Source organism: Stegostoma tigrinum, chromosome 27 (genome assembly GCF_030684315.1).
Source record: "Stegostoma tigrinum isolate sSteTig4 chromosome 27, sSteTig4.hap1, whole genome shotgun sequence".
Taxonomy (NCBI): domain Eukaryota; kingdom Metazoa; phylum Chordata; class Chondrichthyes; order Orectolobiformes; family Stegostomatidae; genus Stegostoma; species Stegostoma tigrinum.
The window spans coordinates 38,320,223-38,333,257 of NC_081380.1; the positions used below are offsets into that span (position 1 = coordinate 38,320,223).

General features: G+C 46.0%; 1 protein-coding gene across 1 annotated transcript in view; it reads left to right on the forward strand.

Annotated features, from left to right (window-relative positions):
* Window positions 1–4,734: 4,734 nt before the first annotated feature.
* akap1b (A kinase (PRKA) anchor protein 1b) overlaps window positions 4,735–13,035 on the forward strand; it is a 61,202-nt gene continuing 52,901 nt past the window's right edge. Inside the window, exon 1 of the mRNA XM_059655320.1 lies at window positions 4,735–4,907. The gene's annotated coding sequence lies outside the window, so the exon portion shown is untranslated. The remainder of the gene's footprint in view (window positions 4,908–13,035) is intronic.

Sequence of the window (13,035 nt, forward strand, 5' to 3'; positions counted from 1 at the left end):
CAGGTGGGCCAGGCTAACTAAAGACAGGAAGTTTCCCTTCCCATGGTGAGCCAGACAACAACAATTGATGACGATTTCATAGGCACTATCACTGAGACCATTCTATTCCTGAGTTTCTTAACTGGATTCCTGAAAAGACTTCCTTTGTGGGATTTGAGCCCACATTGACACAGCACTAAAATAGAGACAAAGTGCTGCCGGTGTTGGACATCCAAAACAAAAAACAGGAAGAGCTAGAGAAGCATAGCATGGCAAGGCAGCATCTGTGGAGAAAGTTGAGTTGACATTCAAACCCACCAAGAGTCTTCTTCAGAACTCACAGTGTGAGCCTCTGCTTCTGGATTACCAGTCAGTGACATTATCGCTAATCTACCATTACCTGAGCTATTCGTTTTGGAAATTAACTGTATTTGAGAAAGAATGGAAGACAGCTACTTTCAAGAGACATTGCCCTCATGTCCGGGACAATTTATAAATGTAGTGATTATGCTGCAATGAATGATATTTTCTGATGACACAGCGACCACAAATCTCTTAAGAAGTTGTCAAACTCTCTTAAGAATAGTGCCTTTTTAACATTGATTTACTGTGTTTTTCTTGTTGCAGGTCTATCCACCGCATTCAATTTTTCAGCATCCAATTATCTTGCTGAAAATGATTTCTGAAACTTAGCTGTTCTAATGGAGCCTTACAGTACAACATTTCCATTAAAATAGATTTAGATTTTGACGAAATTATTTGTCAGTTTGAAGTAATAGAATAGGCAGCAAATACCATTAATCTTTTTTTAAAAAATGTTCAGACAGAAACTGAGAGAATTATGTATTTTGTGCATGTTATACAGATCCATGATCTTTGCAAAGAAGTAAGAAAAGATTTTGTTGATAGCAGAGTGAATACAAGTGCCACCAAATGCTTGTCTGCAGTTCATCTGTTTTAACAGCATTAGAAATTGAAAGTGGTGTAGGCCATTCAGCCCCTTAAGCCTGTTCCCTCATTGAATAAACCATGGTTTATCTGATTGTGGTTTAACTCCACCTTCCTGTCTGCCTGTCATCATCCTAAATTTCCTTGTCAATCAAAATTCTGTCCAACACAAGGTTTGAATAATTTAATGGGCCAGCTTCCCCAATCACTGTCAAAGAGAGTTGCAAAGACTAACTCCCTCTGAAAGAAAAACAAATACTCTCATTTTTTAATTTTTCAAAAATATATTTTCTTCATCATAATATCTTCAGATACACACATATTCACTGAAGCTGCTCAGGTTTATTTAGTAGCATACGAAGAAATACACATTGGAGTGGGACTCCATCCAACAAACAAACCCAAGGCATTTCTTACTTGTACACGAACAGATCCCCCCTTTACTTCAGCAGAAAGATCTTAGACAGTGGTCTTTCCCCACTGCCTCTTGGCAGCAGCTACCCCAAGCTTTCATGCATCCCTCAGCACATAGTCCTGGGCCTTGGAATGTGCCAGCCTGCAACACTCACACGAGGTCAAATCCTTGCTCGGGAAGAACAACATGTTTTGAACAGACCAAAGAGCACAGACTCCTGTATCACAGAGCCGCTTGGGACAGGTCTCAACAAAAACCATTGTATCTTTCTCCAGACTTCCCTTCCTCCTCATATTTGTCGTAAAGTCCTCCTTGTATTTTGAAACTGTACCCTGCTCCTCAGTATCTGTTGTGTCAAGTCCCTTAGAATCTTATACATTTCAACAAGATTGCCACTCATCCTTTGAAATTCCAATGAGTTTGGTTCCAGCTGCTCAACTTTTCCTCGTATGGCAAACCTTTTCTTCCAAGAACGAACTTAGTGAATGTTCTCTAAATAGCTCCCAACACAGCTATAACCCTTCAGAAACACTATTCACAAACTCCCGGTACAGTATCATGAATAGCTTGTACAATTGCAACAAGACCTTCCTCATTCTATATTACAACCTTGGCAGTAAAGGCCAACATTCCACTTGGCTTCCAAACTACTTAGTATAACTGTGTGCTGACCTCTGATGAGTTAGGTAAAGTGATTTTAACCAGGGAATTGAGTTGACCTTTGTGAATATTGGTGTGAGGCTGGAAAAGCACAACAGGTCAGACAGCATCCAAGAGCAAGGAAGTCAACATTTCAGCCTGAAACTCTTCTTCAGGACTCATTGACTTCCACTGACTTTCCTGCTGTGTGGACGCTGTCTGACCTGTTATGCATTTCCAGTCTCACACCTATAGACTCTGGCTTCTAGCATCTCCAGTCCTTATTGTCCCCTTGATCTTATTGCCAGTGGATTGTGGTGGGATGTGAGGGGAAATCACTGAAGGCGAGTTTGACTTGTGTTGCAATATTTTGTCACGAAAGGTCAGTGACCTCCACCAGGAAATTACCAAACATCGGTTGACAAAATCAGTATGGAGTTTGGAACAACTGGCTCCAAGAGTTAACCATTGACCAGAATCTGAAAGTGAAACCATGTCAGATAACAGATAAACCAAATGGGAAGCATTGACTGATTAGCTCCTCGACAAGGCTAAAAAATGAAGGAAGAATATATTGATCGGGTTGGAATTTAATGCCTGGAAGTGTGGTGGAGGCAAGTTCGGTGAAGGCATTTAAGAGGGGTTTGGATGATTATTTGGAATAGACATGTTGTTCAAGGGCAAAAAGAACAGGATATTGGCCTGGGAGAGATAGTAGGAACTGCCAATGCTGGAGAATCTGAGATAACAACGCACAGAGCTGGATGAAGACAGCAGGCCAAGCAGCATCAGAGGAGCAGGAAGGCTGATGTTTCGGGCCTAGACCCGTCTTAAGAAATGGGGGAGGGGAAGGGGGTTCTGAAATAAATAGGGAAAGAAGGGGAGGCGATCAAAGATGGATAGAGGAGAAGATAGGTGGAGAGGAGACAGACAAGTGAAAGGGCAGGGATGGAGCCAGTAGAGATGAGTGTAGGTGGGGAGGTAAGGAGGAGATAGGTCAGTCCAGAGAGGACGGACAGGTCAAAGGGGTGGGATGAGATTGATAGGTAGGAGATGGGGTTGGGGCTTGAGGTGAGAGGAGGGGATAAGGTGGGGATGGGCTGGTTTTGAGATGCAGTAGGGAGAAGGGAGATTTTGAAGCTTGTGAAATCTACATTCATACCATTGGGCTGCAGGATTCCCAAGAGGAATATGAGTTGCTGTTCCTGCAACCTACGGGTGGCATTGTTATGGCTGTGCAGGAGGCCCAGGATGGACATGTCAAAATGGTTTGCAACGGGGAGGTGCAGTTGTTTATTGCGAACCAAGCGTAGGTATTCTGCAAAGGGGTCCCCAAGGCTCCGCTCCGTATCCCCAATGTAGAGGAGGCCACAACGGGTACAGCAGATACAGTATACCAGGTTAGCAGATGTGCAGGTGAACCTCTGCGTGATGTGGAAAGTCTTCTTCGGGCCTGGGATGGGGATGAGGGAGAAGTGGTAGGACAGATTTAGCAGTTCCTGCAGTTGCAGGGAAAGTGCTGGGTGTGGAGGGGAATGTGGACTGGACAAGGGAGCCATGGAGAGAGTGGTCCCTCTGGAAAACAGACAAGGGTGGGGAGAGAAAAATGTCTTTGGTGGTGTGGTCGGATTGCAGATGGTGGAAGTGTTGGAGGATAATGCGCTGGATTTGGACTTTGGTGGCGTGGTATGTGAGGACGAGGGGGCTTCTGTTTGGTTGTTATTTGCAGGAATAGGGTGTGAGGAATGAGTTACAGGAAATGCGGGAGACACGGTCGAGGGTGTTCTTGACTACCGAGGGGGAGAAGTTGCGGTCCTCGAAAAACGAGGACATCTCAGATGTACGGGGGTGAAATGCCTCATCCTGGGGGCCAAGTTGAAGGAATTGGGAATAGGGGATGGCATTTTTGCAGGAAGGTGGGTGGAAAGAGGTGTATTCTCGGAAGCTGTGGGAGTCTGTGGGCTTGAAATAGATATCGGTTTGTAGGTGATTGCTGGAGATGGAGACAGAGTGATCCAGGAAGGTGAGGGAGGTGTTAGAGATAGCCCAGGTGAACTTAAGGTTGGGGTGGAAGGTGTTGGTGAACTGGATGAACTGTTTGTGCTCCTCATGGGAGCATGAGGTGGTGCCAGTACCGTGATTGATGTAACGGAGGAAGAGGTGGGGGATAGTAGGTACGGTGTAGGTACGGAAGCGGGGACTGTTCCATGTAACCTACAAAGAGGCAGGCACAGTTTGGGCCCATGCGGGTAACCATGGCCACCCCCTTTGTCTGTAGGAAGTGGGAGGAATTAAAGGAGAAATTGTTGATGGTGAGGACGAGTTTGGATAAGCGGATGCGGGTGTCAGTGGAGGCGGACTGGTCGGGCCTGTGGGATATTGGCCTGTTTTGCTTGTTTGGCATGATGGGCTGAATAGCCTCCTCAAGGGCTGCCACAGGTTGAATGAAGAGTAGGGGGCGGGGACAGCGATTTTCGGCGTTGTGGGTGGGGCGTCATGACGTAAGCACTTGGGCTGAGCACGGGTTCACGTGACTCCGAGGGCCGGGGAAAGGCAGGAAGGCGGGGTAGCGCTCAGTGACGTTAGAGTGGAGGCGTGGTGGAGCCGGGCTCATTGACGTAAGGGTCTGGGCGGGGCACGGCGTGGTTTCAGAGACGCGAGACGTTGTCAGGGCTGCAGTGGGCGGGGCTAGACCCACGCGTGCGCCGTCCGTCCACCGCTGCCGGCGGCGGGTGGGCGTGTCTGGGCCGGAGATCTCGCGAGAGCCGCTGAATGTATCAGTTTGCGGTGGGAGGTGGGAGCACGTGGGCCGGCCGTGGAGCCTGGAGTCTGAGAGCGGCGCAGAGAGTGAGAGACTTGGCTTCGGCCTACTGTCTGAGCAGGCCTCCTCAACCTGGTGACCTTGTCCCCCATCCTCCTCCCTTGGGTGAGTTACAGTCCGTGAGCCCACCCCTCAAACACCGCCCCCCACAACCTCTGGCTGAGGCCTGTGTGAATGCGCTGGGTCTGGGCACTGGATTTATCCCGGTCCCCCCTCACGCTCTCCCGTCTGGAAGACGGGGACCTGCCGCTCTGGCGCTGTGCCTTTGCGGGGTGACCCTAAGTCGCTGAGCCCAAGGTCGGGCCGCACCGTGCGGATTCGCTGGGCCTGGGTGGGGAAGAGGGGTGGTCGCCAAACTGCGGCTGGTGGGTTAAAGCCGAGTGATGGGGGATGGAGCTGGGCGGCCCCGCTGCAGAAAGACACTCCGGGGGAATGGGGTGGCAGTGGAGGTCATTGGGCGGCCGCTGTTCGCCTTTCTGCGGAGCGGCCCTTTTCCCTCGAATCGGTTGGGAAGCGGGAGCGAGCAACGCGGATTTGGTTGCGGGGGGGGACCTGCCTTGCAATACTGTCAAAAAACAGCAGTGCGAACCGGTGTTTGAAAGCTTTTCTGTGGGAGAAGCTAGCGATTACAGTATTGTCTGCGAACAAAAATAATTCTGACCAAGTATTTAGTTCTTTCTGGTATTGTCGGGAATTGGCTTCATTTCATTGAAAGGTGTCTTGCTAATTTTAATTTGTGTGAAGAGTTTTTGTTTTCTCCGGCCGTTGTTGCAAAGCAAATTCTAGAAATACCTGCCATTCGCAAATATGCGTGCTTACGGCTTGTCTGCGCTCCCAATTTCACATTCAAGACGCAAATGTTTTTGGCACGGGATATGCCAGTCATGCTGCCCACGTCCTGATTTGCCCTTTATGGCAGCAGGAAACTTGCAGAATGAGCTCAGTGCTTATTGTAGCTGGCTTTATTTGAATGGCTTGTTCTTACTTCAGCTTGCCTCATGACTCAGGCATTTTTATGCAATAAATTGAATTTTAATGATCGGGGTTCCTTCAGAGAGTAGTGCTTGGTCTTCTGGAAATAGTATCTCAGTGTTGTGCTTTTAAACTGCACCTTTAAAAAAAAAAGTACCATGCCAGTCTGACCCTGATTGTTTTACTGCTCTTTTAAGCTTTGTTACAGATTAAAAGTGACTGATTTGTGTGTGAGACTTCAATATGACAGTTTCTGTTTTAGCCTTGCTGTTCAGATTCATAGTATTATCGGTATTTGTGAAATTTTCATTCCACCCCTTCAGGCAGTATATCCGATGTGTTTGACGCGTATAGTTTCTTTGTAATATATGGGCGGCTGGTTAGTTTTGAAGTTTGCTCCAGTTGATCCTGTGTTAAAATCACTGCAGTGATTGTGCGGCTAGCTGCATCTTGAAATGACTACTTTCTCACATCCTATTCTTATCAGTGCTGTTGCTAATGCCCCGCCCTAAAATGAATTTGACCTTGTTTCTGTGCAAATGTGTCTTGTGCCAGATTCTGTTTGGTTGTGGCATTTGTTCCCGGTCTGGGGTGACTTCGGATTGGAATCGAGACAAAGGAACTGGAGTTGTGCTGACTGGGCGTAGGGGAATGTATGTGCAGAGGACAGGTTAACTGTGAAGAGCTTTCTTTGCACACACTTGAGTATATTTCTGCACATTGACAGTTGACACTTCTTTTTTTAAGTGGAGGAACCTACTTGCCTGGGTTCGTAACATTGCAACATGGAAGTGTCCACTCTGGTGAAAAGGAGCTGGACTGTTGATGTTTGTGGCAATTATGAAAGGTTGTATTGGCTGTTGTGCTTTTCAGGCTTTGAATGAAGACAGACATCACGTGATAACCAAAGATAACAAAGTGTGGAGCTGGATGAGCACAGCAGGCCGAGCAGCATCTTAGGAGCACAAAAGCTGACGTTTCGGGCCCTAGATCCTTCATCCTGAAATGTCAGCTTTTGTGCTCCTGAGGTGCTGCTTGGCCTGCTATGTTCATCCAGCTTCACACTTTGTCTCAGATTCTCCAGCATCTGCAGTTCCCATCATCAGGTGATAACCAAATTTTCTTGGTGTGGGGAGGGGGGTGGGCGGAACATGGCCGGTTGTGGGCGAGGGGATGCATGCTTGTTGATCACAGAGGCTGTGGTTGCCAAAGTGGAGCAGCCACTGGAGTCAAGGAGGGAGGGAATGCCATTGTGTGCCCATGAAGCCTTAAGGCCTGGGTGACCACTTGTGGGTGAAGAAGGGATAGAATGCACATGTGAGAGATAAATGTTATACTTGAGCAAGCTCAGAATGGAAGGTCGGAACACAATTTTGTGCATTCAAAAACTGAATTTTAGTGTGGATGAGCAAACTGGGCTGGTTGCAGGATCTGATGCCGACATCCAGGGTTTCTAGACACATTAACATAAGACAAAGAACTGTGGATGCAGGGGATCTGAATCAAAACCAGAAACTTGGCAAAACTGAGCAGTTCTGGTGAAGAGTCACTAGTCTGTTAGCATGACTTGCCTTTGCTCCCACAGATGCTGCCCTGCCTGCTGAGTTTTGCCTGTGATTTCTGTTTTTGTTTTTCGATACATTGATGGGTTTGGAGGGCCACTGCTGAAAGGGGAATAGTGCCAGGCGGTGGGAATCGGGCATTTGCAATGCTAGCTACTGTTGCAGCAGGGGCAGAGAAGAGGTGCATGGACATATATTAATTGGGAGAAGAGTGAGTGATTTGGTGGTGGACTTGGCAGACTAAATGGATGTGAAACAAGAGTTCAACTTGGTGGAGGATAAATAGCAAGAAGCTCCATTCTGGTGATGAATTTGAGGTTTTGCTGCAGGTGTTCAGGAAGACTGACATCATATGAAGGTTAATTTGAATATCTCAGATATTTTACGCCAATAGGAAGTGATACTGGCTCTGAACATCCTGTACTGAGAGCTTGGGCAACCTTGTGGTGTTTTTACTTGAGAAACATTGCCATCAAAGCAGACCACTTGACTGGCATACTATCCACTTCCCCCACCCACGCTCAGTAGCAGGAGTGTGTACTATCTACAAGATGCACTGCAGAAATTGACCGAAGTTATTCAGACAGCCTCCTTCTAGAAGGAAATGGGCAACAGATACATGGGAACATAACCATTTGCAAGTTCCCCTCCAAGCCACTTGTCATCCTGACTTGGGAATGTTCCATTATTGCTGGGTCAAAATCTTGGAATTCTTTCCCTAAAGACATTGTGGGTCCTACCTGCAGCAGGTGGATCACAGCGGTTCAAGAAGGCAACTCACTGCCACCTTCTGAAGGGGTAACTGGGGATGGACAATAAATGCTGGCCCAGTCAGCAACACCCACACCCCACGAATGAATGAAAAACACCTTACTGATCAGGTCTCTCTCTTGTTTTTTTGTGCAATCCAGTCCCTAACTGGCAACCTAAAAGAAGATGGATTGGGAGTGAGGGAGAGATGTTGAAGAAAGGCCACCTGTCGGTTGGGACTGAAGCATAGTCAGGGCAGGGTTGAGGGATGCGTACTTTTCAACTCTTAGTGTTCAGTGCCTCTACAGAGTGCAAGTTGGAATTCATGTCTTGCCTGAAGGATAGAGAATCCTCAAAAATGTATCTTTGTTCCTAGAACTCTATTTGCAAACATGAGTGCAGTTCAAGTTTTTTAAACTAGTTTTTGGCACCTGAGCATTGTATCTACAGGCAAATTACTTGGACATGAACCTGATGATATAGGTGCACGTAGTAGGGGCTATGTTCAGGTGCCATTATTGGAACTGATCTGTGGCAATGGCTCAAGATGATTGGGCCACGTGGTGCTTAATAGATTTTGGCTTGTGTTCCAAGACTGTTGGTATATTCAAGTGGCAGGTTCTGTAAGAGAGTGTACCATGTGTTGCGCACCCCTCTTTTGCTTTTAAAGTTGCAAAATTCAGTTTCGAGGTTTGTTAAAGTCAGTAGTATATGGTGATCCTAAAATGGCAATCAGTTGGATTGAAATCTGCAAGACAGGTCAGAGGGAGGCAAGGTTGTGCCACTTCACTCGTGTACTTGTCCCATTCACTTTGCATGAGACAGGGCCCTGATTGAAAACCATACAGAAACATCACTGTAACTTGCTACTGCCACCAAGAAGAGGAATTATATAGAACATAGAACATTCCAGCACAGTACAGGCCCTTCTGCCCTCGATGGTATGGCAAGTCGCCACAACAATCTGAAGCCCATCTAACCTACACTATTCCATGTACGTCCATATGCTTGTCCAATGACGACTTAAATGTACTTAAAGTTGGCGAATCTACTACTGTTGCCGGCAAAGCGTTCCATACCCTTACTTCTCTGAGTAAAGAAACTACCTCTGACATCTGTCCTATATCTTTCACCCCTCAATTTAAAGCTATGCCCCCTCGTGCTCGCCGTCACCATCCTAGGAAAAAGGCTCTCCCTATCCACCCTATCTAACCCTCTGATTATTTTATATGTTTCAATTAAGTCACCTCTCAACCTTCTTCTCTCTAATGAAAACAACCTCAAGTCCCTCAGCCTTTCCTCGTAAGACCTTCCCTCCATAGCAGGCAACATTCCAGTAAATCTCCTCTGCACCCTTTCCAAAGCTTCCACATCCTTCTTATAATGCAGTGACCAGAACTGTACACAATACTCCAAGTGCGGCCGCACCAGTGTTTTGTACAGCTGCAGCATAACCTCTTGGTTCCGGAACTCAATCCCTCTATTAATAAAAGCTAAAACACTATGCCTTCTTAACAGCCCTGTCATTGATGTGATTTACCTTTGGGAATCTCATGGCACAGTGATAGCATTCCAACCTCTGGGTTGGAAGGAGTAGGCTCAAGGCTCACTAGCTCCAGAGTTGTCATAACCTGCCCGAACAAAACAACTTGAAAATGTCTGAAAGGTGGGTCAGAATTTCTTCTTGAAAATGTTGCTGCTTTGGTAGATTGGACTGTGCACTGATTAAAATGGAAGAAATGGTCCTGTGCATCTTGAAAGTGTTTGTGTCTGGTTCCACAGTGGAGAACAGCCCCTATGTGAAGGAGAGAGTTGAGTACTGGACTTGACAATGATATAAATTTTAAAATAAATTCCTATGATGGTGAAAGACTTTTTAATTTAAGATTTTCATATTGCACTCAGGGCAATTTACCAAATTGAAGGTGGCACATTGTTTCTCTCAATGAGAGGAAAGTACCGATTTGTTTGGAAGGTGGTTCTGGTGAAGAATGTTCCTGTTATTGATGATTGACAGTGAACTGCTGGACTTTGTTTAAATTTTAAACCAAAAAAATTTACCCTCGTCTGTGCTCCGCCCTGAGAAATGACCCCCTGAGTAGATGGCACCTTAGTTGTGGAGCTGGAGTGGGTGCTGTGTGTGCCATATGTTCCTTTTTTATGCAATAAAACAGGGTTCTGTGATTTAGTACTTAGCTGCCGGTACACACCAGACAATAGTTTTAGGCACTGCTCAAATTGGGTTAGCAAATGACAAGATATTCTGTAGATGGCAGGCTGTTCAGTAGCTTTTCAGCAAGTGAGTTATAGTGTCATTGACCTGTACAGCATGAATGCAGACCATTTGGTCCAACTTGTTCATGACGATCAGATATCATATATAAATCTAGTTCCATTTGGCCCATATCCCTCTAAACCCTCCCTATCCATATATCCATCTAGATGCCTTTTAAATGTTGTAATTGTACCAGCCTCTTCCACTTCCTCTGGCAGCTCATTCCATACACGCACCACCCTCTGCGTGAAAGAGTTGCCCCTTGGGTCACTTTCAAATCTGTCCCCTCTCTAGGTTTGGACTCTGCTACCCTGGTGATAGGGTCAGTGCCCTCATGATGTCATAAACTTCTACAAAGCCGTCAGCCTCCAATACTCTGGGAAAATAGCCCTAGCATATTCAGCCTCTCCCTGTAGCTCAAACCCTCCAACCCTGGCAACATCCTTGTAAATCTTCTTTGAACCCTTCCAAGATCACCACAACTTTGCTACAGCAGGGAGACCAGAATTGCACACTATTCCAAAAGTAGCCTAACTCGTGTCCTGTGCAGCAACAGCATGACCTCCCAACAATAATGGCAAGCATACCAAATGCTGCCTTCACTATCTTGTCTGCTTTTCAAGGAACTATGAACCTACGCTCCAAGGACTCTCTTTTTCAGCAACATCCAACCACCGTCCCTTACTGTTAAGTGTATAGATTTATGGTTTTGACTTGCGCTTTCAGAGAAAATAATTCCACTGATACAATCCAGAGCAAGCCACTGACATCTGGCTGCTCGAGCTAAGCTGTTAAGAGGTGATGTCATAAAGGTGAATCTTTGGTTCCCCTGAAGGCTTGTGCATACTTGAAGCTTCCTCTGTCAAGAAAATATAGAGCTGGGGAGAGGTCACTACAGATATCAGAGCACAAAGGGGAAACCCCAGTTTTCTGCAGATGCTAAAAGCATGGGTAGGACCATTTTAGGAACCACAATGTGCGTGGCTTGATCAAATAATTTGTCTGCCTTTACCAAGGAAGATAATGCTGTCATGGTGCAAAGAGACAGTCCAGAAATATGAGTTTATAATTAGCACATGCTGGACGTGCTGTCTGTACTTAAATTAGGTGAGGGGCAGGACACATGTTTCCCTAGACATTGAGGGAAGTGAGTAGAAATAGTGGAAGCGTTCAGACTGTGGGGTGAAGCCAGAGGACTTGAGAATTGCAAATGTTGCTCCATTGCTGAGAAGTCAGTGTGAAGTTGAGACAGGTAGCTGTAGGTTGGTCAGTGGTGTGGGAGCTACTGGAAGCATTAAATCGGTGCAAAATGATTAGTCACTTGAGTGAATCTGGCTTAATTGAAGAAGACCAGTATGAATTTAAGGGCAAATTGTTTATCCAGATAGAGTTTTGATAGTAAGTGTGTTGACATGGTGCACAAGGACATTTGATTAAAAAAGTCTCTCAAAAGACTGAACGAAGTTATAACTCGTGGAATAAAAAGGACAGGAGCAAAATTAACAGAAAAAGTGGTTAATGAATTTTTTTTTGTCATGGAGTTCCCCAGGGCTGTATGCTGGAACTACAGGTAAGGAAGGTTTAAGGGGATGTAGGCTGCACACAGGCAAATGAGACTAGTTCAGTTTAAGAAACGTGATTGGTATGGGCGAGTTGGGCCAAAGGGTCTGTTTCCATGCTGTATGACTCTGGTTTGATGATCTGTGGTTTCTTTGGTGATACATTGATGACCGACACCTTGGTGTGCAGAGTGCAATTACAAAGTTTGCAGATGCTACATGGAAGTACTGAGAAACATGGTGCAGGACATAGACAGTTTAGTGGAATGGGCAGACATGTGGCAAATGGAAATGAATGCAGAGAAGTGTGCTGAGAGTCAGTTTGGTAGGAATGTGTCACAGGCACAGAGAGATCTGGCTGTGCACCCAGACATTGGTCTGTTGGCCGAGATTGAGAGGAGATTTGATAAGGGTAGCTCAAAATCCTGAGCAATGAGGCCACTGTTGATTAGGAAAACTCTTGTTAGCAGAAGGATTGAGAGCCAGGGGCATTGATTTAAGGTGAGTGGCAAAAATAAGCAATGGTATCATGAGAAACCTTTTGGCATAGTCATAGGGTTGGGATCTGGAATACAGTGAGCCTGGATTTTGAGTCACAATGGCTGTCTCCATTCCATTCAGAATGTGGATAAACAGCCCTTAACAGGATACTAACAAATTCACAAACTAGTGGTGAATGGAAATTTAGTCAATTGAAATAACATTGTCTGGATGATGGCACATCCCCTACCCCAGAGGTGCCCACTGGTCTCTAAAAGTGCCTTATTCTATGCTGTGATATTTGTGATTTTTATTGGGACAGGAGAGGGTGTGAGGGATGTGGATCTAAGGTAATGTACTGGTGGGGCTATGATTGAATTGAAGGGGGATACAAGATGCAAGTGGCTTTAGTTGACTCTGGGAACAGAAGAAACCAAATGTGTATGAATGGACTATGAGACTTCACAGGCAATCCTTGTGCTGCCTGCAACCATTGGCTTTGGAGATCAGTCTGCACGTGTTTGATGTAATGGTTGGCATGTGCCTGGGAGGGAGAAGAGGAAGTTGCCAAGCACCCTGAGTTGGGAATGAGGGTGAGAAGGAATTTCTTCACTTTGGTGAATCTTTGGAATTCG